Below are 25,175 nucleotides of genomic sequence, written 5' to 3' on the forward strand. Positions count from 1 at the left end.
AGTAATATGAACTGATACAGAATATTAGATGAAGTCTAAATACATCTGTTTGTTCAAAACAGAATACACTGTATTGTTCTTGTTGTGAATACATTGGGGTGGATATATTTACGAATGGTATGGTGGTTGTGATCAAGAAGTGAAAAATGACGACCCCTCGTATGCTTGTGAGGATCTCAGCAGGGCTGTCCTGCGGGCTGAAGACGGGTCTGGTAGCAGATGAAGGAGCTCTGGAGAATGCGGGCATCGGTCCCGCCACCTCTCGCATGCTAAGCGAGCGCTCTACCATCTGAGCTAATTCCCCGCTGCTTCCTGTGGCAGCACCGCCCTGTGCAGCGCCGGCTGCAGGTTCGCTCTGAACTTTGCATCCCTTTGGGTTCACTGATACCCTGTTCCAGGACAGAAGAAGCTGTTTCCATCGGATTGCTTGAGTGCGTCCAAACGTGGGGCCAGTGGCGCAATGGATAACGCGTCTGACTACGAATCAGAAGACTGTAGGTTCGACTCCTACCTGGCTCGACAGCATCTACAACCAACTCTCACTGTTTTCTTCTCATATCTGGCGACCAGCAGCACTACATCATAGTGTGCCGGACCAGGCATGGGAGGACCATCAAAGTCACCGCTACCACACTCCAATCTCATTCCATGATGATTATCAAACCATTGCACCAGTGTGACTGAGGTGCAACATACATTCAATGTGTTCATGGCTCCATCTGCTCATTCAATTCAACCTGTACCCGACTGCTGCCTCTCACCTGAAACGTAGTCAACAGAAATGCGCACTTGTATCACACCTTGTCGACACTGTTAATGTGTCATTGACACCCAATATCCTGACATGTTGCTTAATCCGTTTAATCTCAATTCTTTCATAATAAGACTCTGTTACAATAAGACACTTCCACAACACTACATTCATTTGAATAGACAATCACTTTTGAATACAGTGTGGAGTAGTGGTTTGGGCTCTGTACCCTGTAGCACAGCACGGTGTGTGCAATCTCTGGTACACTTACTACTCTTGAGCAAGGGACTTTAGCTAGATTGCACCAGTTAATGCCCACCCATGCCAATGGGTTAAGTGTAAGGAAAACAAAATGTGGTAATATCTCGTTAACATCTGTAAGTCACCCTGGCTATGGTGTCTGCTAAGAAATCGAATTAAAAAATACGTTGATATGAATCTCCATTGATTTATTTCTGTGTTCAACATGTATAATTCATGTATTTATTATTATCTTCTCTCTGCATTTATTTTTAATTCTGCCTTGGATTATCCTCCATACATGTCGCACAAGTGAATGTACAATGCATTCTGGCCCTTCTCATCACTACAACAGGCAAAGCCAAAATATGAAAGAGAAAGTGAGTTGAAAAGGTGAGGTGGTGTTTTTCTCTTTATATCTCTATTTACAGAGTAGACGAAATGCAGAGGAGGAAATATAAATAGGAAAGAAGAAAAAATGTCAACGAAGAACTGTAAATGCACAGAGGGAAATGTGAACATAAAATTGGTATTACATACGGACATACGCTTTTTCTTAGATCTATGTAAAAATGTAATATTTTATAGCATAGAGCGAAGTAATATGAACTGATACAGAATATTTGAAGAAGTCTAAATACATCTGTTTGTTCAAAACAGAATACACTGTATTGTTCTTGTTGTGAATACATTGGGGTGGATATATTTACGAATGGTATGGTGGTTGTGATCAAGAAGTGAAAAATGACGACCCCTCGTATGCTTGTGAGGATCTCAGCAGGGCTGTCCTGCGGGCTGAAAACGGGTCTGGTAGCAGATGAAGGAGCTCTGGAGAATGCGGGCATCGGTCCCGCCACCTCTCGCATGCTAAGCGAGCGCTCTACCATCTGAGCTAATACCCTGTTCCAGGACAGAAGAAGCTGTTTCCATCGGATTGCTTGAGTGCGTCCAAACGTGGGGCCAGTGGCGCAATGGATAACGCGTCTGACTTCGAATCAGAAGACTGTAGGTTCGACTCCTACCTGGCTCGACAGCATCTACACCCAACTCTCGCTGTTTTCTTCTCATATCTGGCGACCAGCAGCACTACATCATAGTGTGCCGGACCAGGCATGGGAGGACCATCAAAGTCACCGCTACCACACTCCAATCTCATTCCATGATGATTATCAAACCATTGCACCAGTGTGACTGAGGTGCAACATACATTCAATGTGTTCATGGCTCCATCTGCTCATTCAATTCAACCTGTACCCGACTGCTGCCTCTCACCTGAACCGTAGTCAACAGAAATGCGCACTTGTATCACACCTTGTCGACACTGTTAATGTGTTTTTGACACCCAATATCCTGACATGTTGCTTAATCCGTTTAATCTCAATTCTTTCATAATAAGACTCTGTTACAATAAGACACTTCCACAAAACTACATTCATTTGAACAGATAATCACTTTTGAATACAGTGTGGAGTAGTGGTTTGGGCTCTGTACCCTGTAGCACAGCACGGTGTGTGCAATCTCTGGTACACTTACTACTCTTGAGCAAGGGACTTTAGCTAGATTGCACCAGTTAATGCCCACCCATGCCAATGGGTTAAGTGTAAGGAAAACAAAATGTGGTAATATCTCGTTAACATCTGTAAGTCACCCTGGCTTTGGTGTCTGCTAAGAAATCGAGTTAACGATATGTTGATATGAATCTCCATTGATTTATTTCTATGCTCAACATGTATAATTAATGTATATATTATTATCTTCTCTCTGCATTTATTTTTAATTCTGCCTTGGATTATCCTCCATACATGATAGCCTGTCGCACAAATGAATGTACAATGCATTCTGGCCCTTCTCATCACTACAACAGGCAAAGCCAAAATATGAAAGAGAACGTGAGTTGAAAAGGTGAGGTGGTGTTTTTCTCTTTATATCTCTATTTACAGAGTAGACGAAATGCAGAGGAGGAAATATAAATAGGAAAGAAGAAAAAATGTCAACGAAGAACTGTAAATGCACAGAGGGAAATGTGAACATAAAATTGGTATTACATACGGACATACGCTTTTTCTTAGATCTATGTAAAAATGTAATATTTTATAGCATAGAGCGAAGTAATATGAACTGATACAGAATATTTGAAGAAGTCTAAATACATCTGTTTGTTCAAAACAGAATACACTGTATTGTTCTTGTTGTGAATACATTGGGGTGGATATATTTACGAATGGTATGGTGGTTGTGATCAAGAAGTGAAAAACGACGACCCCTCGTATGCTTGTGAGGATCTCAGCAGGGCTGTCCTGCGGGCTGAAGACAGGTCTGGTAGCAGATGAAGGAGCTCTGGAGAATGCGGGCATCGGTCCCGCCACCTCTCGCATGCTAAGCGAGCGCTCTACCATCTGAGCTAATTCCCCGCTGCTTCCTGTGGCAGCACCGCCCTGTGCAGCGCCGGCTGCAGGTTCGCTCTGAACTTTGCATCCCTTTGGGTGCACTGATACCCTGTTCCAGGACAGAAGAAGCTGTTTCCATCGGATTGCTTGAGTGCGTCCAAACGTGGGGCCAGTGGCGCAATGGATAACGCGTCTGACTTCGAATCAGAAGACTGTAGGTTCGACTCCTACCTGGCTCGACAGCATCTACACCCAACTCTCGCTGTTTTCTTCTCATATCTGGCGACCAGCAGCACTACATCATAGTGTGCCGGACCAGGCATGGGAGGACCATCAAAGTCACCGCTACCACACTCCAATCTCATTCCATGATGATTATCAAACCATTGCACCAGTGTGACTGAGGTGCAACATACATTCAATGTGTTCATGGCTCCATCTGCTCATTCAATTCAACCTGTACCCGACTGCTGCCTCTCACCTGAACCGTAGTCAACAGAAATGCGCACTTGTATCACACCTTGTCGACACTGTTAATGTGTCATTGACACCCAATAACCTGACATGTTGCTTAATCCGTTTAATCTCAATTCTTTCATAATAAGACTCTGTTACAATAAGACACTTCCACAACACTACATTCATTTGAATAGACAATCACTTTTGAATACAGTGTGGAGTAGTGGTTTGGGCTCTGTACCCTGTCGCACAGCACGGTGTGTGCAATCTCTGGTACACTTACTACTCTTGAGCAAGGGACTTTAGCTAGATTGCACCAGTTAATGCCCACCCATGCCAATGGGTTAAGTGTAAGGAAAACAAAATGTGGTAATATCTCGTTAACATCTGTAAGTCACCCTGGCTTTGGTGTCTGCTAAGAAATCGAATTAAAAAATACGTTGATATGAATCTCCATTGATTTATTTCTATGTTCAACATGTATAATTCATGTATTTATTATTATCTTCTCTCTGCATTTATTTTTAATTCTGCCTTGGATTATCCTACATACATGTCGCACAAGTGAATGTACAATGCATTCTGGCCCTTCTCATCACTACAACAAGCAAAGGCAAAATATGAAAGAGAACGTGAGTTGAAAAGGTGAGGTGGTGTTTTTCTCTTTATATCTCTATTTACAGAGTAGACGAAATGCAGAGGAGGAAATATAAATAGAAAAGAAGAAAAAATGTCAACGAAGAACTGTAAATGCACAGAGGGAAATGTGAACATAAAATTGGTATTACATACGGACATACGTTTTTTCTTAGATCTATGTAAAAATGTAATATTTTATAGCATAGAGCGAAGTAATATGAACTGATACAGAATATTTGATGAAGTCTAAATACATCTGTTTGTTCAAAACAGAATACACTGTATTGTTCTTGTTGTGAATACATTGGGGTGGATATATTTACGAATGGTATGGTGGTTGTGATCAAGAAGTGAAAAATGACGACCCCTCGTATGCTTGTGAGGATCTCAGCAGGGCTGTCCTGCGGGCTGAAGACGGGTCTGGTAGCAGATGAAGGAGCTCTGGAGAATGCGGGCATCGGTCCCGCCACCTCTCGCATGCTAAGCGAGCGCTCTACCATCTGAGCTAATTCCCCGCTGCTTCCTGTGGCAGCACCGCCCTGTGCAGCGCCGGCTGCAGGTTCGCTCTGAACTTTGCATCCCTTTGGGTGCACTGATACCCTGTTCCAGGACAGAAGAAGCAGTTTCCATCGGATTGCTTGAGTGCGTCCAAACGTGGGGCCAGTGGCGCAATGGATAACGCGTCTGACTACGAATCAGAAGACTGTAGGTTCGACTCCTACCTGGCTCGACAGCATCTACACCCAACTCTCGCTGTTTTCTTCTCATATCTGGCGACCAGCAGCACTACATCATAGTGTGCTGGACCAGGCATGGGAGGACCATCAAAGTCACCGCTACCACACTCCAATCTCATTCCATGATGATTATCAAACCATTGCACCAGTGTGACTGAGGTGCAACATACATTCAATGTGTTCATGGCTCCATCTGCTCATTCAATTCAACCTGTACCCGACTGCTGCCTCTCACCTGAACCGTAGTCAACAGAAATGCGCACTTGTATCACACCTTGTCGACACTGTTAATGTGTCATTGACACCCAATATCCTGACATGTTGCTTAATCCGTTTAATCTCAATTCTTTCATAATAAGACTCTGTTACAATAAGACACTTCCACAACACTACATTCATTTGAATAGACAATCACTTTTGAATACAGTGTGGAGTAGTGGTTTGGGCTCTGTACCCTGTAGCACAGCACGGTGTGTGCAATCTCTGGTACACTTACTACTCTTGAGCAAGGGACTTTAGCTAGATTGCACCAGTTAATGCCCACCCATGCCAATGGGTTAAGTGTAAGGAAAACAAAATGTGGTAATATCTCGTTAACATCTGTAAGTCACCCTGGCTATGGTGTCTGCTAAGAAATCGAATTAAAAAATACGTTGATATGAATCTCCATTGATTTATTTCTGTGTTCAACATGTATAATTCATGTATTTATTATTATCTTCTCTCTGCATTTATTTTTAATTCTGCCTTGGATTATCCTCCATACATGTCGCACAAATGAATGTACAATGCATTCTGGCCCTTCTCATCACTACAACAAGCAAAGGCAAAATATGAAAGAGAACGTGAGTTGAAAAGGTGAGGTGGTGTTTTTCTCTTTATATCTCTATTTACAGAGTAGACGAAATGCAGAGGAGGAAATATAAATAGAAAAGAAGAAAAAATGTCAACGAAGAAATGTAAAGGCACAGAGGGAAATGTGAACATAAAATTGGTATTACATACGGACATACGTTTTTTCTTAGATCTATGTAAAAATGTAATATTTTATAGCATAGAGCGAAGTAATATGAACTGATACAGAATATTAGATGAAGTCTAAATACATCTGTTTGTTCAAAACAGAATACACTGTATTGTTCTTGTTGTGAATACATTGGGGTGGATATATTTACGAATGGTATGGTGGTTGTGATCAAGAAGTGAAAAATGACGACCCCTCGTATGCTTGTGAGGATCTCAGCAGGGCTGTCCTGCGGGCTGAAGACGGGTCTGGTAGCAGATGAAGGAGCTCTGGAGAATGCGGGCATCGGTCCCGCCACCTCTCGCATGCTAAGCGAGCGCTCTACCATCTGAGCTAATTCCCCGCTGCTTCCTGTGGCAGCACCGCCCTGTGCAGCGCCGGCTGCAGGTTCGCTCTGAACTTTGCATCCCTTTGGGTTCACTGATACCCTGTTCCAGGACAGAAGAAGCTGTTTCCATCGGATTGCTTGAGTGCGTCCAAACGTGGGGCCAGTGGCGCAATGGATAACGCGTCTGACTACGAATCAGAAGACTGTAGGTTCGACTCCTACCTGGCTCGACAGCATCTACAACCAACTCTCACTGTTTTCTTCTCATATCTGGCGACCAGCAGCACTACATCATAGTGTGCCGGACCAGGCATGGGAGGACCATCAAAGTCACCGCTACCACACTCCAATCTCATTCCATGATGATTATCAAACCATTGCACCAGTGTGACTGAGGTGCAACATACATTCAATGTGTTCATGGCTCCATCTGCTCATTCAATTCAACCTGTACCCGACTGCTGCCTCTCACCTGAAACGTAGTCAACAGAAATGCGCACTTGTATCACACCTTGTCGACACTGTTAATGTGTCATTGACACCCAATATCCTGACATGTTGCTTAATCCGTTTAATCTCAATTCTTTCATAATAAGACTCTGTTACAATAAGACACTTCCACAACACTACATTCATTTGAATAGACAATCACTTTTGAATACAGTGTGGAGTAGTGGTTTGGGCTCTGTACCCTGTAGCACAGCACGGTGTGTGCAATCTCTGGTACACTTACTACTCTTGAGCAAGGGACTTTAGCTAGATTGCACCAGTTAATGCCCACCCATGCCAATGGGTTAAGTGTAAGGAAAACAAAATGTGGTAATATCTCGTTAACATCTGTAAGTCACCCTGGCTATGGTGTCTGCTAAGAAATCGAATTAAAAAATACGTTGATATGAATCTCCATTGATTTATTTCTGTGTTCAACATGTATAATTCATGTATTTATTATTATCTTCTCTCTGCATTTATTTTTAATTCTGCCTTGGATTATCCTCCATACATGTCGCACAAATGAATGTACAATGCATTCTGGCCCTTCTCATCACTACAACAAGCAAAGGCAAAATATGAAAGAGAACGTGAGTTGAAAAGGTGAGGTGGTGTTTTTCTCTTTATATCTCTATTTACAGAGTAGACGAAATGCAGAGGAGGAAATATAAATAGAAAAGAAGAAAAAATGTCAACGAAGAACTGTAAAGGCACAGAGGGAAATGTGAACATAAAATTGGTATTACATACGGACATACGATTTTTCTTAGATCTATGTAAAAATGTAATATTTTATAGCATAGAGCGAAGTAATATGAACTGAAACAGAATATTAGATGAAGTCTAAATACATCTGTTTGTTCAAAACAGAATACACTGTTTGGTTCTTGTTGTGAATACATTGGGGTGGATATATTTACGAATGGTATGGTGGTTGTGATCAAGAAGTGAAAAATGATGACCTCTCGTATGCTTGTGAGGATCTCAGCAGGGCTGTCCTGCGGGCTGACGACGGGTCTGGTAGCAGATGAAGGAGCTCTGGAGAATGCGGGCATCGGTCCCGCCACCTCTCGCATGCTAAGCGAGCGCTCTACCATCTGAGCTAATTCCCCGCTGCTTCCTGTGGCAGCACCGCCCTGTGCAGCGCCGGCTGCAGGTTCGCTCTGAACTTTGCATCCCTTTGGGTGCACTGATACCCTGTTCCAGGACAGAAGAAGCAGTTTCCATCGGATTGCTTGAGTGCGTCCAAACGTGGGGCCAGTGGCGCAATGGATAACGCGTCTGACTACGAATCAGAAGACTGTAGGTTCGACTCCTACCTGGCTCGACAGCATCTACACCCAACTCTCGCTGTTTTCTTCTCATATCTGGCGACCAGCAGCACTACATCATAGTGTGCCGGACCAGGCATGGGAGGACCATCAAAGTCACCGCTACCACACTCCAATCTCATTCCATGATGATTATCAAACCATTGCACCAGTGTGACTGAGGTGCAACATACATTCAATGTGTTCATGGCTCCATCTGCTCATTCAATTCAACCTGTACCCGACTGCTGCCTCTCACCTGAACCGTAGTCAACAGAAATGCGCACTTGTATCACACCTTGTCGACACTGTTAATGTGTCATTGACACCCAATATCCTGACATGTTGCTTAATCCGTTTAATCTCAATTCTTTCATAATAAGACTCTGTTACAATAAGACACTTCCACAACACTACATTCATTTGAATAGACAATCACTTTTGAATACAGTGTGGAGTAGTGGTTTGGGCTCTGTACCCTGTAGCACAGCACGGTGTGTGCAATCTCTGGTACACTTACTACTCTTGAGCAAGGGACTTTAGCTAGATTGCACCAGTTAATGCCCACCCATGCCAATGGGTTAAGTGTAAGGAAAACAAAATGTGGTAATATCTCGTTAACATCTGTAAGTCACCCTGGCTATGGTGTCTGCTAAGAAATCGAATTAAAAAATACGTTGATATGAATCTCCATTGATTTATTTCTGTGTTCAACATGTATAATTCATGTATTTATTATTATCTTCTCTCTGCATTTATTTTTAATTCTGCCTTGGATTATCCTCCATACATGTCGCACAAATGAATGTACAATGCATTCTGGCCCTTCTCATCACTACAACAAGCAAAGGCAAAATATGAAAGAGAACGTGAGTTGAAAAGGTGAGGTGGTGTTTTTCTCTTTATATCTCTATTTACAGAGTAGACGAAATGCAGAGGAGGAAATATAAATAGAAAAGAAGAAAAAATGTCAACGAAGAAATGTAAAGGCACAGAGGGAAATGTGAACATAAAATTGGTATTACATACGGACATACGTTTTTTCTTAGATCTATGTAAAAATGTAATATTTTATAGCATAGAGCGAAGTAATATGAACTGATACAGAATATTAGATGAAGTCTAAATACATCTGTTTGTTCAAAACAGAATACACTGTATTGTTCTTGTTGTGAATACATTGGGGTGGATATATTTACGAATGGTATGGTGGTTGTGATCAAGAAGTGAAAAATGACGACCCCTCGTATGCTTGTGAGGATCTCAGCAGGGCTGTCCTGCGGGCTGAAGTCGGGTCTGGTAGCAGATGAAGGAGCTCTGGAGAATGCGGGCATCGGTCCCGCCACCTCTCGCATGCTAAGCGAGCGCTCTACCATCTGAGCTAATTCCCCGCTGCTTCCTGTGGCAGCACCGCCCTGTGCAGCGCCGGCTGCAGGTTCGCTCTGAACTTTGCATCCCTTTGGGTTCACTGATACCCTGTTCCAGGACAGAAGAAGCTGTTTCCATCGGATTGCTTGAGTGCGTCCAAACGTGGGGCCAGTGGCGCAATGGATAACGCGTCTGACTACGAATCAGAAGACTGTAGGTTCGACTCCTACCTGGCTCGACAGCATCTACAACCAACTCTCACTGTTTTCTTCTCATATCTGGCGACCAGCAGCACTACATCATAGTGTGCCGGACCAGGCATGGGAGGACCATCAAAGTCACCGCTACCACACTCCAATCTCATTCCATGATGATTATCAAACCATTGCACCAGTGTGACTGAGGTGCAACATACATTCAATGTGTTCATGGCTCCATCTGCTCATTCAATTCAACCTGTACCCGACTGCTGCCTCTCACCTGAAACGTAGTCAACAGAAATGCGCACTTGTATCACACCTTGTCGACACTGTTAATGTGTCATTGACACCCAATATCCTGACATGTTGCTTAATCCGTTTAATCTCAATTCTTTCATAATAAGACTCTGTTACAATAAGACACTTCCACAACACTACATTCATTTGAATAGACAATCACTTTTGAATACAGTGTGGAGTAGTGGTTTGGGCTCTGTACCCTGTAGCACAGCACGGTGTGTGCAATCTCTGGTACACTTACTACTCTTGAGCAAGGGACTTTAGCTAGATTGCACCAGTTCATGCCCACCCATGCCAATGGGTTAAGTGTAAGGAAAACAAAATGTGGTAATATCTCGTTAACATCTGTAAGTCACCCTGGCTATGGTGTCTGCTAAGAAATCGAATTAAAAAATACGTTGATATGAATCTCCATTGATTTATTTCTGTGTTCAACATGTATAATTCATGTATTTATTATTATCTTCTCTCTGCATTTATTTTTAATTCTGCCTTGGATTATCCTCCATACATGTCGCACAAATGAATGTACAATGCATTCTGGCCCTTCTCATCACTACAACAAGCAAAGGCAAAATATGAAAGAGAACGTGAGTTGAAAAGGTGAGGTGGTGTTTTTCTCTTTATATCTCTATTTACAGAGTAGACGAAATGCAGAGGAGGAAATATAAATAGAAAAGAAGAAAAAATGTCAACGAAGAACTGTAAAGGCACAGAGGGAAATGTGAACATAAAATTGGTATTACATACGGACATACGATTTTTCTTAGATCTATGTAAAAATGTAATATTTTATAGCATAGAGCGAAGTAATATGAACTGAAACAGAATATTAGATGAAGTCTAAATACATCTGTTTGTTCAAAACAGAATACACTGTTTGGTTCTTGTTGTGAATACATTGGGGTGGATATATTTACGAATGGTATGGTGGTTGTGATCAAGAAGTGAAAAATGATGACCTCTCGTATGCTTGTGAGGATCTCAGCAGGGCTGTCCTGCGGGCTGACGACGGGTCTGGTAGCAGATGAAGGAGCTCTGGAGAATGCGGGCATCGGTCCCGCCACCTCTCGCATGCTAAGCGAGCGCTCTACCATCTGAGCTAATTCCCCGCTGCTTCCTGTGGCAGCACCGCCCTGTGCAGCGCCGGCTGCAGGTTCGCTCTGAACTTTGCATCCCTTTGGGTTCACTGATACCCTGTTCCAGGACAGAAGAAGCTGTTTCCATCGGATTGCTTGAGTGCGTCCAAACGTGGGGCCAGTGGCGCAATGGATAACGCGTCTGACTACGAATCAGAAGACTGTAGGTTCGACTCCTACCTGGCTCGACAGCATCTACAACCAACTCTCACTGTTTTCTTCTCATATCTGGCGACCAGCAGCACTACATCATAGTGTGCCGGACCAGGCATGGGAGGACCATCAAAGTCACCGCTACCACACTCCAATCTCATTCCATGATGATTATGAAACCAATGCACCAGTGTGACTGAGGTGCAACATACATTCAATGTCTTCATGGCTCCATCTGCTCATTCAATTCAACCTGTACCCGACTGCTGCCTCTCACCTGAAACGTAGTCAACAGAAATGCGCACTTGTATCACACCTTGTCGACACTGTTAATGTGTCATTGACACCCAATAACCTGACATGTTGCTTAATCCGTTTAATCTCAATTCTTTCATAATAAGACTCTGTTACAATAAGACACTTCCACAACACTACATTCATTTGAACAGATAATCACTTTTGAATACAGTGTGGAGTAGTGGTTTGGGCTCTGTACCCTGTAGCACAGCACGGTGTGTGCAATCTCTGGTACACTTACTACTCTTGAGCAAGGGACTTTAGCTAGATTGCACCAGTTAATGCCCACCCATGCCAATGGGTTAAGTGTAAGGAAAACAAAATGTGGTAATATCTCGTTAACATCTGTAAGTCACCCTGGCTATGGTGTCTGCTAAGAAATCGAATTAAAAAATATGTTGATATGAATCTCCATTGATTTATTTCTGTGTTCAACATGTATAATTCATGTATTTATTATTATCTTCTCTCTGCATTTATTTTTAATTCTGCCTTGGATTATCCTCCATACATGTCGCACAAATGAATGTACAATGCATTCTGGCCCTTCTCATCACTACAACAAGCAAAGGCAAAATATGAAAGAGAACGTGAGTTGAAAAGGTGAGGTGGTGTTTTTCTCTTTATATCTCTATTTACAGAGTAGACGAAATGCAGAGGAGGAAATATAAATAGAAAAGAAGAAAAAATGTCAACGAAGAACTGTAAATGCACAGAGGGAAATGTGAACATAAAATTGGTATTACATACGGACATACGTTTTTTCTTAGATCTATGTAAAAATGTAATATTTTATAGCATAGAGCGAAGTAATATGAACTGATACAGAATATTAGATGAAGTCTAAATACATCTGTTTGTTCAAAACAGAATACACTGTATTGTTCTTGTTGTGAATACATTGGGGTGGATATATTTACGAATGGTATGGTGGTTGTGATCAAGAAGTGAAAAATGATGACCCCTCGTATGCTTGTGAGGATCTCAGCAGGGCTGTCCTGCGGGCTGACGACGGGTCTGGTAGCAGATGAAGGAGCTCTGGAGAATGCGGGCATCGGTCCCGCCACCTCTCGCATGCTAAGCGAGCGCTCTACCATCTGAGCTAATTCCCCGCTGCTTCCTGTGGCAGCACCGCCCTGTGCAGCGCCGGCTGCAGGTTCGCTCTGAACTTTGCATCCCTTTGGGTTCACTGATACCCTGTTCCAGGACAGAAGAAGCTGTTTCCATCGGATTGCTTGAGTGCGTCCAAACGTGGGGCCAGTGGCGCAATGGATAACGCGTCTGACTACGAATCAGAAGACTGTAGGTTCGACTCCTACCTGGCTCGACAGCATCTACAACCAACTCTCACTGTTTTCTTCTCATATCTGGCGACCAGCAGCACTACATCATAGTGTGCCGGACCAGGCATGGGAGGACCATCAAAGTCACCGCTACCACACTCCAATCTCATTCCATGATGATTATCAAACCATTGCACCAGTGTGACTGAGGTGCAACATACATTCAATGTCTTCATGGCTCCATCTGCTCATTCAATTCAACCTGTACCCGACTGCTGCCTCTCACCTGAAACGTAGTCAACAGAAATGCGCACTTGTATCACACCTTGTCGACACTGTTAATGTGTCATTGACACCCAATATCCTGACATGTTGCTTAATCCGTTTAATCTCAATTCTTTCATAATAAGACTCTGTTACAATAAGACACTTCCACAACACTACATTCATTTGAATAGACAATCACTTTTGAATACAGTGTGGAGTAGTGGTTTGGGCTCTGTACCCTGTAGCACAGCACGGTGTGTGCAATCTCTGGTACACTTACTACTCTTGAGCAAGGGACTTTAGCTAGATTGCACCAGTTAATGCCCACCCATGCCAATGGGTTAAGTGTAAGGAAAACAAAATGTGGTAATATCTCGTTAACATCTGTAAGTCACCCTGGCTATGGTGTCTGCTAAGAAATCGAATTAAAAAATACGTTGATATGAATCTCCATTGATTTATTTCTGTGTTCAACATGTATAATTCATGTATTTATTATTATCTTCTCTCTGCATTTATTTTTTATTCTGCCTTGGATTATCCTCCATACATGTCGCACAAATGAATGTACAATGCATTCTGGCCCTTCTCATCACTACAACAAGCAAAGCCAAAATATGAAAGAGAACGTGAGTTGAAAAGGTGAGGTGGTGTTTTTCTCTTTATATCTCTATTTACAGAGTAGACGAAATGCAGAGGAGGAAATATAAATAGAAAAGAAGAAAAAATGTCAACGAAGAACTGTAAATGCACAGAGGGAAATGTGAACATAAAATTGGTATTACATACGGACATACGATTTTTCTTAGATCTATGTAAAAATGTAATATTTTATAGCATAGAGCGAAGTAATATGAACTGAAACAGACTATTTGAAGAAGTCTAAATACATCTGCTTGTTCAAAACAGAATACACTGTTTGGTTCTTGTTGTGAATACATTGGGGTGGATATATTTACGAATGGTATGGTGGTTGTGATCAAGAAGTGAAAAATGATGACCCCTCGTATGCTTGTGAGGATCTCAGCAGGGCTGTCCTGCGGGCTGACGACGGGTCTGGTAGCAGATGAAGGAGCTCTGGAGAATGCGGGCATCGGTCCCGCCACCTCTCGCATGCTAAGCGAGCGCTCTACCATCTGAGCTAATTCCCCGCTGCTTCCTGTGGCAGCACCGCCCTGTGCAGCGCCGGCTGCAGGTTCGCTCTGAACTTTGCATCCCTTTGGGTTCACTGATACCCTGTTCCAGGACAGAAGAAGCTGTTTCCATCGGATTGCTTGAGTGCGTCCAAACGTGGGGCCAGTGGCGCAATGGATAACGCGTCTGACTACGAATCAGAAGACTGTAGGTTCGACTCCTACCTGGCTCGACAGCATCTACAACCAACTCTCACTGTTTTCTTCTCATATCTGGCGACCAGCAGCACTACATCATAGTGTGCCGGACCAGGCATGGGAGGACCATCAAAGTCACCGCTACCACACTCCAATCTCATTCCATGATGATTATGAAACCAATGCACCAGTGTGACTGAGGTGCAACATACATTCAATGTCTTCATGGCTCCATCTGCTCATTCAATTCAACCTGTACCCGACTGCTGCCTCTCACCTGAAACGTAGTCAACAGAAATGCGCTCTTGTATCACACCTTGTCGACACTGTTAATGTGTCATTGACACCCAATAACCTGACATGTTGCTTAATCCGTTTAATCTCAATTCTTTCATAATAAGACTCTGTTACAATAAGACACTTCCACAACACTACATTCATTTGAACAGATAATCACTTTTGAATACAGTGTGGAGTAGTGGTTTGGGCTCTGTACCCTGTAGCACAGCACGGTGTGTGCAGTCTCTGGTACACTTACTACTCTTGAGCAAGGGACTTTAGCTGGATTGCACCAGTTAATGCCCACCCATGCCAATGGGTTAAGTGTAAGGAAAACAAAATGTGGTAATATCTCGTTAACATCTGTAAGTCACCCTGGCTATGGTGTCTGCTAAGAAATCGAATTAAAAAATACGTTGATATGAATCTCCATTGATTTATTTCTGTGTTCAACATGTATAATTCATGTATTTATTATTATCTTCTCTCTGCATTTATTTTTAATTCTGCCTTGGATTATCCTCCATACATGTCGCACAAATGAATGTACAATGCATTCTGGCCCTTCTCATCACTACAACAAGCAAAGGCAAAATATGAAAGAGAACGTGAGTTGAAAAGGTGAGGTGGTGTTTTTCTCTTTATATCTCTATTTACAGAGTAGACGAAATGCAGAGGAGGAAATATAAATAGAAAAGAAGAAAAAATGTCAACGAAGAACTGTAAAGGCACAGAGGGAAATGTGAACATAAAATTGGTATTACATACGGACATACGTTTTTTCTTAGATCTATGTAAAAATGTAATATTTTATAGCATAGAGCGAAGTAATATGAACTGATACAGAATATTAGATGAAGTCTAAATACATCTGTTTGTTCAAAACAGAATACACTGTATTGTTCTTGTTGTGAATACATTGGGGTGGATATATTTACGAATGGTATGGTGGTTGTGATCAAGAAGTGAAAAATGACGACCCCTCGTATGCTTGTGAGGATCTCAGCAGGGCTGTCCTGCGGGCTGAAGACGGGTCTGGTAGCAGATGAAGGAGCTCTGGAGAATGCGGGCATCGGTCCCGCCACCTCTCGCATGCTAAGCGAGCGCTCTACCATCTGAGCTAATTCCCCGCTGCTTCCTGTGGCAGCACCGCCCTGTGCAGCGCCGGCTGCAGGTTCGCTCTGAACTTTGCATCCCTTTGGGTTCACTGATACCCTGTTCCAGGACAGAAGAAGCTGTTTCCATCGGATTGCTTGAGTGCGTCCAAACGTGGGGCCAGTGGCACAATGGATAACGCGTCTGACTACGAATCAGAAGACTGTAGGTTCGACTCCTACCTGGCTCGACAGCATCTACAACCAACTCTCACTGTTTTCTTCTCATATCTGGCGACCAGCAGCACTACATCATAGTGTGCCGGACCAGGCATGGGAGGACCATCAAAGTCACCGCTACCACACTCCAATCTCATTCCATGATGATTATCAAACCATTGCACCAGTGTGACTGAGGTGCAACATACATTCAATGTGTTCATGGCTCCATCTGCTCATTCAATTCAACCTGTACCCGACTGCTGCCTCTCACCTGAACCGTAGTCAACAGAAATGCGCACTTGTATCACACCTTGTCGACACTGTTAATGTGTCATTGACACCCAATAACCTGACATGTTGCTTAATCCGTTTAATCTCAATTCTTTCATAATAAGACTCTGTTACAATAAGACACTTCCACAACACTACATTCATTTGAACAGATAATCACTTTTGAATACAGTGTGGAGTAGTGGTTTGGGCTCTGTACCCTGTAGCACAGCACGGTGTGTGCAATCTCTGGTACACTTACTACTCTTGAGCAAGGGACTTTAGCTAGATTGCACCAGTTCATGCCCACCCATGCCAATGGGTTAAGTGTAAGGAAAACAAAATGTGGTAATATCTCGTTAACATCTGTAAGTCACCCTGGCTATGGTGTCTGCTAAGAACTCGAATTAAAAAATACGTTGATATGAATCTCCATTGATTTATTTCTGTGTTCAACATGTATAATTCATGTATTTATTATTATCTTCTCTCTGCATTTATTTTTAATTCTGCCTTGGATTATCCTCCATACATGTCGCACAAATGAATGTACAATGCATTCTGGCCCTTCTCATCACTACAACAAGCAAAGGCAAAATATGAAAGAGAACGTGAGTTGAAAAGGTGAGGTGGTGTTTTTCTCTTTATATCTCTATTTACAGAGTAGACGAAATGCAGAGGAGGAAATATAAATAGAAAAGAAGAAAAAATGTCAACGAAGAACTGTAAAGGCACAGAGGGAAATGTGAACATAAAATTGGTATTACATACGGACATACGTTTTTTCTTAGATCTATGTAAAAATGTAATATTTTATAGCATAGAGCGAAGTAATATGAACTGATACAGAATATTAGATGAAGTCTAAATACATCTGTTTGGTCAAAACAGAATACACTGTATTGTTCTTGTTGTGAATACATTGGGGTGGATATATTTACGAATGGTATGGTGGTTGTGATCAAGAAGTGAAAAATGACGACCCCTCGTATGCTTGTGAGGATCTCAGCAGGGCTGTCCTGCGGGCTGAAGACGGGTCTGGTAGCAGATGAAGGAGCTCTGGAGAATGCGGGCATCGGTCCCGCCACCTCTCGCATGCTAAGCGAGCGCTCTACCATCTGAGCTAATTCCCCGCTGCTTCCTGTGGCAGCACCGCCCTGTGCAGCGCCGGCTGCAGGTTCGCTCTGAACTTTGCATCCCTTTGGGTTCACTGATACCCTGTTCCAGGACAGAAGAAGCTGTTTCCATCGGATTGCTTGAGTGCGTCCAAACGTGGGGCCAGTGGCGCAATGGATAACGCGTCTGACTACGAATCAGAAGACAGTAGGTTCGACTCCTACCTGGCTCGACAGCATCTACAACCAACTCTCACTGTTTTCTTCTCATATCTGGCGACCAGCAGCACTACATCATAGTGTGCCGGACCAGGCATGGGAGGACCATCAAAGTCACCGCTACCACACTCCAATCTCATTCCATGATGATTATCAAACCATTGCACCAGTGTGACTGAGGTGCAACATACATTCAATGTGTTCATGGCTCCATCTGCTCATTCAATTCAACCTGTACCCGACTGCTGCCTCTCACCTGAACCGTAGTCAACAGAAATGCGCACTTGTATCACACCTTGTCGACACTGTTAATGTGTCATTGACACCCAATAACCTGACATGTTGCTTAATCCGTTTAATCTCAATTCTTTCATAATAAGACTCTGTTACAATAAGACACTTCCACAACACTACATTCATTTGAACAGATAATCACTTTTGAATACAGTGTGGAGTAGTGGTTTGGGCTCTGTACCCTGTAGCACAGCACGGTGTGTGCAATCTCTGGTACACTTACTACTCTTGAGCAAGGGACTTTAGCTAGATTGCACCAGTTAATGCCCACCCATGCCAATGGGTTAAGTGTAAGGAAAACAAAATGTGGTAATATCTCGTTAACATCTGTAAGTCACCCTGGCTATGGTGTCTGCTAAGAAATCGAATTAAAAAATACGTTGATATGAATCTCCATTGATTTATTTCTGTGTTCAACATGTATAATTCATGTATTTATTATTATCTTCTCTCTGCATTTATTTTTTATTCTGCCTTGGATTATCCTCCATACATGTCGCACAAATGAATGTACAATGCATTCTGGCCCTTCTCATCACTACAACAAGCAAAGCCAAAATATTAAAGAGAACGTGAGTTGAAAAGGTGAGGTGGTGTTTTTCTCTTTATATCTCTATTTACAGAGTAGACGAAATGCAGAGGAGGAAATATAAATAGAAAAGAAGAAAAAATGTCAACGAAGAACTGTAAATGCACAGAGGGAAATGTGAACATAAAATTGGTATTACATACGGACATACGATTTTTCTTAGATCTATGTAAAAATGTAATATTTTATAGCATAGAGCGAAGTAATATGAACTGAAACAGACTATTTGAAGAAGTCTAAATACATCTGCTTGTTCAAAACAGAATACACTGTTTGGTTCTTGTTGTGAATACATTGGGGTGGATATATTTACGAATGGTATGGTGGTTGTGATCAAGAAGTGAAAAATGATGACCCCTCGTATGCTTGTGAGGATCTCAGCAGGGCTGTCCTGCGGGCTGACGACGGGTCTGGTAGCAGATGAAGGAGCTCTGGAGAATGCGGGCATCGGTTCCGCCACCTCTCGCATGCTAAGCGAGCGCTCTACCATCTGAGCTAATTCCCCGCTGCTTCCTGTGGCAGCACCGCCCTGTGCAGCGCCGGCTGCAGGTTCGCTCTGAACTTTGCATCCCTTTGGGTTCACTGATACCCTGTTCCAGGACAGAAGAAGCTGTTTCCATCGGATTGCTTGAGTGCGTCCAAACGTGGGGCCAGTGGCGCAATGGATAACGCGTCTGACTACGAATCAGAAGACTGTAGAGGTTCGACTCCTACCTGGCTCGACAGCATCTACAACCAACTCTCACTGTTTTCTTCTCATATCTGGCGACCAGCAGCACTACATCATAGTGTGCCTGACCAGGCATGGGAGGACCATCAAAGTCACCGCTACCACACTCCAATCTCATTCCATGATGATTATGAAACCAATGCACCAGTGTGACTGAGGTGCAACATACATTCAATGTGTTCATGGCTCCATCTGCTCATTCAATTCAACCTGTACCCGACTGCTGCCTCTCACCTGAAACGTAGTCAACAGAAATGCGCACTTGTATCACACCTTGTCGACACTGTTAATGTGTCATTGACACCCAATAACCTGACATGTTGCTTAATCCGTTTAATCTCAATTCTTTCATAATAAGACTCTGTTACAATAAGACACTTCCACAACACTACATTCATTTGAACAGATAATCACTTTTGAATACAGTGTGGAGTAGTGGTTTGGGCTCTGTACCCTGTAGCACAGCACGGTGTGTGCAATCTCTGGTACACTTACTACTCTTGAGCAAGGGACTTTAGCTAGATTGCACCAGTTAATGCCCACCCATGCCAATGGGTTAAGTGTAAGGAAAACAAAATGTGGTAATATCTCGTTAACATCTGTAAGTCACCCTGGCTATGGTGTCTGCTAAGAAATCGAATTAAAAAATACGTTGATATGAATCTCCATTGATTTATTTCTGTGTTCAACATGTATAATTCATGTATTTATTATTATCTTCTCTCTGCATTTATTTTTAATTCTGCCTTGGATTATCCTCCATACATGTCGCACAAATGAATGTACAATGCATTCTGGCCCTTCTCATCACTACAACAAGCAAAGGCAAAATATGAAAGAGAACGTGAGTTGAAAAGGTGAGGTGGTGTTTTTCTCTTTATATCTCTATTTACAGAGTAGACGAAATGCAGAGGAGGAAATATAAATAGAAAAGAAGAAAAAATGTCAACGAAGAACTGTAAATGCACAGAGGGAAATGTGAACATAAAATTGGTATTACATACGGACATACGTTTTTTCTTAGATCTATGTAAAAATGTAATATTTTATAGCATAGAGCGAAGTAATATGAACTGATACAGAATATTAGATGAAGTCTAAATACATCTGTTTGTTCAAAACAGAATACACTGTATTGTTCTTGTTGTGAATACATTGGGGTGGATATATTTACGAATGGTATGGTGGTTGTGATCAAGAAGTGAAAAATGATGACCCCTCGTATGCTTGTGAGGATCTCAGCAGGGCTGTCCTGCGGGCTGAAGACGGGTCTGGTAGCAGATGAAGGAGCTCTGGAGAATGCGGGCATCGGTCCCGCCACCTCTCGCATGCTAAGCGAGCGCTCTACCATCTGAGCTAATTCCCCGCTGCTTCCTGTGGCAGCACCGCCCTGTGCAGCGCCGGCTGCAGGTTCGCTCTGAACTTTGCATCCCTTTGGGTTCACTGATACCCTGTTCCAGGACAGAAGAAGCTGTTTCCATCGGATTGCTTGAGTGCGTCCAACCGTGGGGCCAGTGGCGCAATGGATAACGCGTCTGACTACGAATCAGAAGACTGTAGGTTCGACTCCTACCTGGCTCGACAGCATCTACAACCAACTCTCACTGTTTTCTTCTCATATCTGGCGACCAGCAGCACTACATCATAGTGTGCCTGACCAGGCATGGGAGGACCATCAAAGTCACCGCTACCACACTCCAATCTCATTCCATGATGATTATCAAACCATTGCACCAGTGTGACTGAGGTGCAACATACATTCAATGTGTTCATGGCTCCATCTGCTCATTCAATTCAACCTGTACCCGACTGCTGCCTCTCACCTGAAACGTAGTCAACAGAAATGCGCACTTGTATCACACCTTGTCGACACTGTTAATGTGTCATTGACACCCAATATCCTGACATGTTGCTTAATCCGTTTAATCTCAATTCTTTCATAATAAGACTCTGTTACAATAAGACACTTCCACAACACTACATTCATTTGAATAGACAATCACTTTTGAATACAGTGTGGAGTAGTGGTTTGGGCTCTGTACCCTGTAGCACAGCACGGTGTGTGCAATCTCTGGTACACTTACTACTCTTGAGCAAGGGACTTTAGCTAGATTGCACCAGTTAATGCCCACCCATGCCAATGGGTTAAGTGTAAGGAAAACAAAATGTGGTAATATCTCGTTAACATCTGTAAGTCACCCTGGCTATGGTGTCTGCTAAGAAATCGAATTAAAAAATACGTTGATATGAATCTCCATTGATTTATTTCTGTGTTCAACATGTATAATTCATGTATTTATTATTATCTTCTCTCTGCATTTATTTTTAATTCTGCCTTGGATTATCCTCCATACATGTCGCACAAATGAATGTACAATGCATTCTGGCCCTTCTCATCACTACAACAAGCAAAGGCAAAATATGAAAGAGAACGTGAGTTGAAAAGGTGAGGTGGTGTTTTTCTCTTTATATCTCTATTTACAGAGTAGACGAAATGCAGAGGAGGAAATATAAATAGAAAAGAAGAAAAAATGTCAACGAAGAACTGTAAAGGCACAGAGGGAAATGTGAACATAAAATTGGTATTACATACGGACATACGTTTTTTCTTAGATCTATGTAAAAATGTAATATTTTATAGCATAGAGCGAAGTAATATGAACTGATACAGAATATTAGATGAAGTCTAAATACATCTGTTTGTTCAAAACAGAATACACTGTATTGTTCTTGTTGTGAATACATTGGGGTGGATATATTTACGAATGGTATGGTGGTTGTGATCAAGAAGTGAAAAATGACGACCCCTCGTATGCTTGTGAGGATCTCAGCAGGGCTGTCCTGCGGGCTGAAGACGGGTCTGGTAGCAGATGAAGGAGCTCTGGAGAATGCGGGCATCGGTCCCGCCACCTCTCGCATGCTAAGCGAGCGCTCTACCATCTGAGCTAATTCCCCGCTGCTTCCTGTGGCAGCACCGCCCTGTGCAGCGCCGGCTGCAGGTTCGCTCTGAACTTTGCATCCCTTTGGGTTCACTGATACCCTGTTCCAGGACAGAAGAAGCTGTTTCCATCGGATTGCTTGAGTGCGTCCAAACGTGGGGCCAGTGGCGCAATGGATAACGCGTCTGACTACGAATCAGAAGACTGTAGGTTCGACTCCTACCTGGCTCGACAGCATCTACAACCAACTCTCACTGTTTTCTTCTCATATCTGGCGACCAGCAGCACTACATCATAGTGTGCCTGACCAGGCATGGGAGGACCATCAAAGTCACCGCTACCACACTCCAATCTCATTCCATGATGATTATCAAACCATTGCACCAGTGTGACTGAGGTGCAACATACATTCAATGTCTTCATGGCTCCATCTGCTCATTCAATTCAACCTGTACCCGACTGCTGCCTCTCACCTGAAACGTAGTCAACAGAAATGCGCACTTGTATCACACCTTGTCGACACTGTTAATGTGTCATTGACACCCAATATCCTGACATGTTGCTTAATCCGTTTAATCTCAATTCTTTCATAATAAGACTCTGTTACAATAAGACACTTCCACAACACTACATTCATTTGAATAGACAATCACTTTTGAATACAGTGTGGAGTAGTGGTTTGGGCTCTGTACCCTGTAGCACAGCACGGTGTGTGCAATCTCTGGTACACTTACTACTCTTGAGCAAGGGACTTTAGCTAGATTGCACCAGTTAATGCCCACCCATGCCAATGGGTTAAGTGTAAGGAAAACAAAATGTGGTAATATCTCGTTAACATCTGTAAGTCACCCTGGCTATGGTGTCTGCTAAGAAATCGAATTAAAAAATACGTTGATATGAATCTCCATTGATTTATTTCTGTGTTCAACATGTATAATTCATGTATTTATTATTATCTTCTCTCTGCATTTATTTTTAATTCTGCCTTGGATTATCCTCCATACATGTCGCACAAATGAATGTACAATGCATTCTGGCCCTTCTCATCACTACAACAAGCAAAGGCAAAATATGAAAGAGAACGTGAGTTGAAAAGGTGAGGTGGTGTTTTTCTCTTTATATCTCTATTTACAGAGTAGACGAAATGCAGAGGAGGAAATATAAATAGAAAAGAAGAAAAAATGTCAACGAAGAAATGTAAAGGCACAGAATGAAATGTGAACATAAAATTGGTATTACATACGGACATACGTTTTTTCTTAGATCTATGTAAAAATGTAATATTTTATAGCATAGAGCGAAGTAATATGAACTGATACAGAATATTAGATGAAGTCTAAATACATCTGTTTGTTCAAAACAGAATACACTGTATTGTTCTTGTTGTGAATACATTGGGGTGGATATATTTACGAATGGTATGGTGGTTGTGATCAAGAAGTGAAAAATGACGACCCCTCGTATGCTTGTGAGGATCTCAGCAGGGCTGTGCTGCGGGCTGAAGACGGGTCTGGTAGCAGATGAAGGAGCTCTGGAGAATGCGGGCATCGGTCCCGCCACCTCTCGCATGCTAAGCGAGCGCTCTACCATCTGAGCTAATTCCCCGCTGCTTCCTGTGGCAGCACCGCCCTGTGCAGCGCCGGCTGCAGGTTCGCTCTGAACTTTGCATCCCTTTGGGTTCACTGATACCCTGTTCCAGGACAGAAGAAGCTGTTTCCATCGGATTGCTTGAGTGCGTCCAAACGTGGGGCCAGTGGCGCAATGGATAACGCGTCTGACTACGAATCAGAAGACTGTAGGTTCGACTCCTACCTGGCTCGACAGCATCTACAACCAACTCTCACTGTTTTCTTCTCATATCTGGCGACCAGCAGCACTACATCATAGTGTGCCTGACCAGGCATGGGAGGACCATCAAAGTCACCGCTACCACACTCCAATCTCATTCCATGATGATTATCAAACCATTGCACCAGTGTGACTGAGGTGCAACATACATTCAATGTCTTCATGGCTCCATCTGCTCATTCAATTCAACCTGTACCCGACTGCTGCCTCTCACCTGAAACGTAGTCAACAGAAATGCGCACTTGTATCACACCTTGTCGACACTGTTAATGTGTCATTGACACCCAATATCCTGACATGTTGCTTAATCCGTTTAATCTCAATTCTTTCATAATAAGACTCTGTTACAATAAGACACTTCCACAACACTACATTCATTTGAATAGACAATCACTTTTGAATACAGTGTGGAGTAGTGGTTTGGGCTCTGTACCCTGTAGCACAGCACGGTGTGTGCAATCTCTGGTACACTTACTACTCTTGAGCAAGGGACTTTAGCTAGATTGCACCAGTTAATGCCCACCCATGCCAATGGGTTAAGTGTAAGGAAAACAAAATGTGGTAATATCTCGTTAACATCTGTAAGTCACCCTGGCTATGGTGTCTGCTAAGAAATCGAATTAAAAAATACGTTGATATGAATCTCCATTGATTTATTTCTGTGTTCAACATGTATAATTCATGTATTTATTATTATCTTCTCTCTGCATTTATTTTTAATTCTGCCTTGGATTATCCTCCATACATGTCGCACAAATGAATGTACAATGCATTCTGGCCCTTCTCATCACTACAACAAGCAAAGGCAAAATATGAAAGAGAACGTGAGTTGAAAAGGTGAGGTGGTGTTTTTCTCTTTATATCTCTATTT

The 25,175-nt window shown here is 42.7% G+C and overlaps 16 non-coding genes across 16 annotated transcripts; all 16 read left to right on the forward strand.

Annotated features, from left to right (window-relative positions):
• Positions 1-446: 446 nt before the first annotated feature.
• trnar-acg (transfer RNA arginine (anticodon ACG)) lies at positions 447-519 on the forward strand. Its single transcript has one exon. It is a non-coding gene; the product is annotated as a tRNA-Arg (tRNA).
• A 1,429-nt stretch (positions 520-1,948) lies between these two features.
• trnar-ucg (transfer RNA arginine (anticodon UCG)) lies at positions 1,949-2,021 on the forward strand. The gene has a single exon. It is a non-coding gene; the product is annotated as a tRNA-Arg (tRNA).
• A 1,523-nt stretch (positions 2,022-3,544) lies between these two features.
• Positions 3,545-3,617, forward strand: trnar-ucg (transfer RNA arginine (anticodon UCG)). Its single transcript has one exon. It is a non-coding gene; the product is annotated as a tRNA-Arg (tRNA).
• Positions 3,618-5,133: 1,516 nt separating this feature from the next.
• Positions 5,134-5,206, forward strand: trnar-acg (transfer RNA arginine (anticodon ACG)). Its single transcript has one exon. It is a non-coding gene; the product is annotated as a tRNA-Arg (tRNA).
• A 1,516-nt stretch (positions 5,207-6,722) lies between these two features.
• On the forward strand, positions 6,723-6,795 carry trnar-acg (transfer RNA arginine (anticodon ACG)). Its single transcript has one exon. It is a non-coding gene; the product is annotated as a tRNA-Arg (tRNA).
• Positions 6,796-8,311: 1,516 nt separating this feature from the next.
• trnar-acg (transfer RNA arginine (anticodon ACG)) lies at positions 8,312-8,384 on the forward strand. Its single transcript has one exon. It is a non-coding gene; the product is annotated as a tRNA-Arg (tRNA).
• Positions 8,385-9,900: 1,516 nt separating this feature from the next.
• trnar-acg (transfer RNA arginine (anticodon ACG)) lies at positions 9,901-9,973 on the forward strand. Its single transcript has one exon. It is a non-coding gene; the product is annotated as a tRNA-Arg (tRNA).
• Positions 9,974-11,489: 1,516 nt separating this feature from the next.
• On the forward strand, positions 11,490-11,562 carry trnar-acg (transfer RNA arginine (anticodon ACG)). The gene has a single exon. It is a non-coding gene; the product is annotated as a tRNA-Arg (tRNA).
• A 1,516-nt stretch (positions 11,563-13,078) lies between these two features.
• trnar-acg (transfer RNA arginine (anticodon ACG)) lies at positions 13,079-13,151 on the forward strand. The gene has a single exon. It is a non-coding gene; the product is annotated as a tRNA-Arg (tRNA).
• Positions 13,152-14,667: 1,516 nt separating this feature from the next.
• trnar-acg (transfer RNA arginine (anticodon ACG)) lies at positions 14,668-14,740 on the forward strand. The gene has a single exon. It is a non-coding gene; the product is annotated as a tRNA-Arg (tRNA).
• Positions 14,741-16,256: 1,516 nt separating this feature from the next.
• trnar-acg (transfer RNA arginine (anticodon ACG)) lies at positions 16,257-16,329 on the forward strand. Its single transcript has one exon. It is a non-coding gene; the product is annotated as a tRNA-Arg (tRNA).
• A 1,516-nt stretch (positions 16,330-17,845) lies between these two features.
• On the forward strand, positions 17,846-17,918 carry trnar-acg (transfer RNA arginine (anticodon ACG)). Its single transcript has one exon. It is a non-coding gene; the product is annotated as a tRNA-Arg (tRNA).
• A 1,516-nt stretch (positions 17,919-19,434) lies between these two features.
• Positions 19,435-19,509, forward strand: trnar-acg (transfer RNA arginine (anticodon ACG)). The gene has a single exon. It is a non-coding gene; the product is annotated as a tRNA-Arg (tRNA).
• Positions 19,510-21,025: 1,516 nt separating this feature from the next.
• On the forward strand, positions 21,026-21,098 carry trnar-acg (transfer RNA arginine (anticodon ACG)). Its single transcript has one exon. It is a non-coding gene; the product is annotated as a tRNA-Arg (tRNA).
• A 1,516-nt stretch (positions 21,099-22,614) lies between these two features.
• Positions 22,615-22,687, forward strand: trnar-acg (transfer RNA arginine (anticodon ACG)). The gene has a single exon. It is a non-coding gene; the product is annotated as a tRNA-Arg (tRNA).
• A 1,516-nt stretch (positions 22,688-24,203) lies between these two features.
• On the forward strand, positions 24,204-24,276 carry trnar-acg (transfer RNA arginine (anticodon ACG)). The gene has a single exon. It is a non-coding gene; the product is annotated as a tRNA-Arg (tRNA).
• Positions 24,277-25,175: the final 899 nt, after the last annotated feature.

This window comes from Amia ocellicauda, chromosome 14 (assembly GCF_036373705.1).
Source record: "Amia ocellicauda isolate fAmiCal2 chromosome 14, fAmiCal2.hap1, whole genome shotgun sequence".
NCBI lineage: Eukaryota > Metazoa > Chordata > Actinopteri > Amiiformes > Amiidae > Amia > Amia ocellicauda.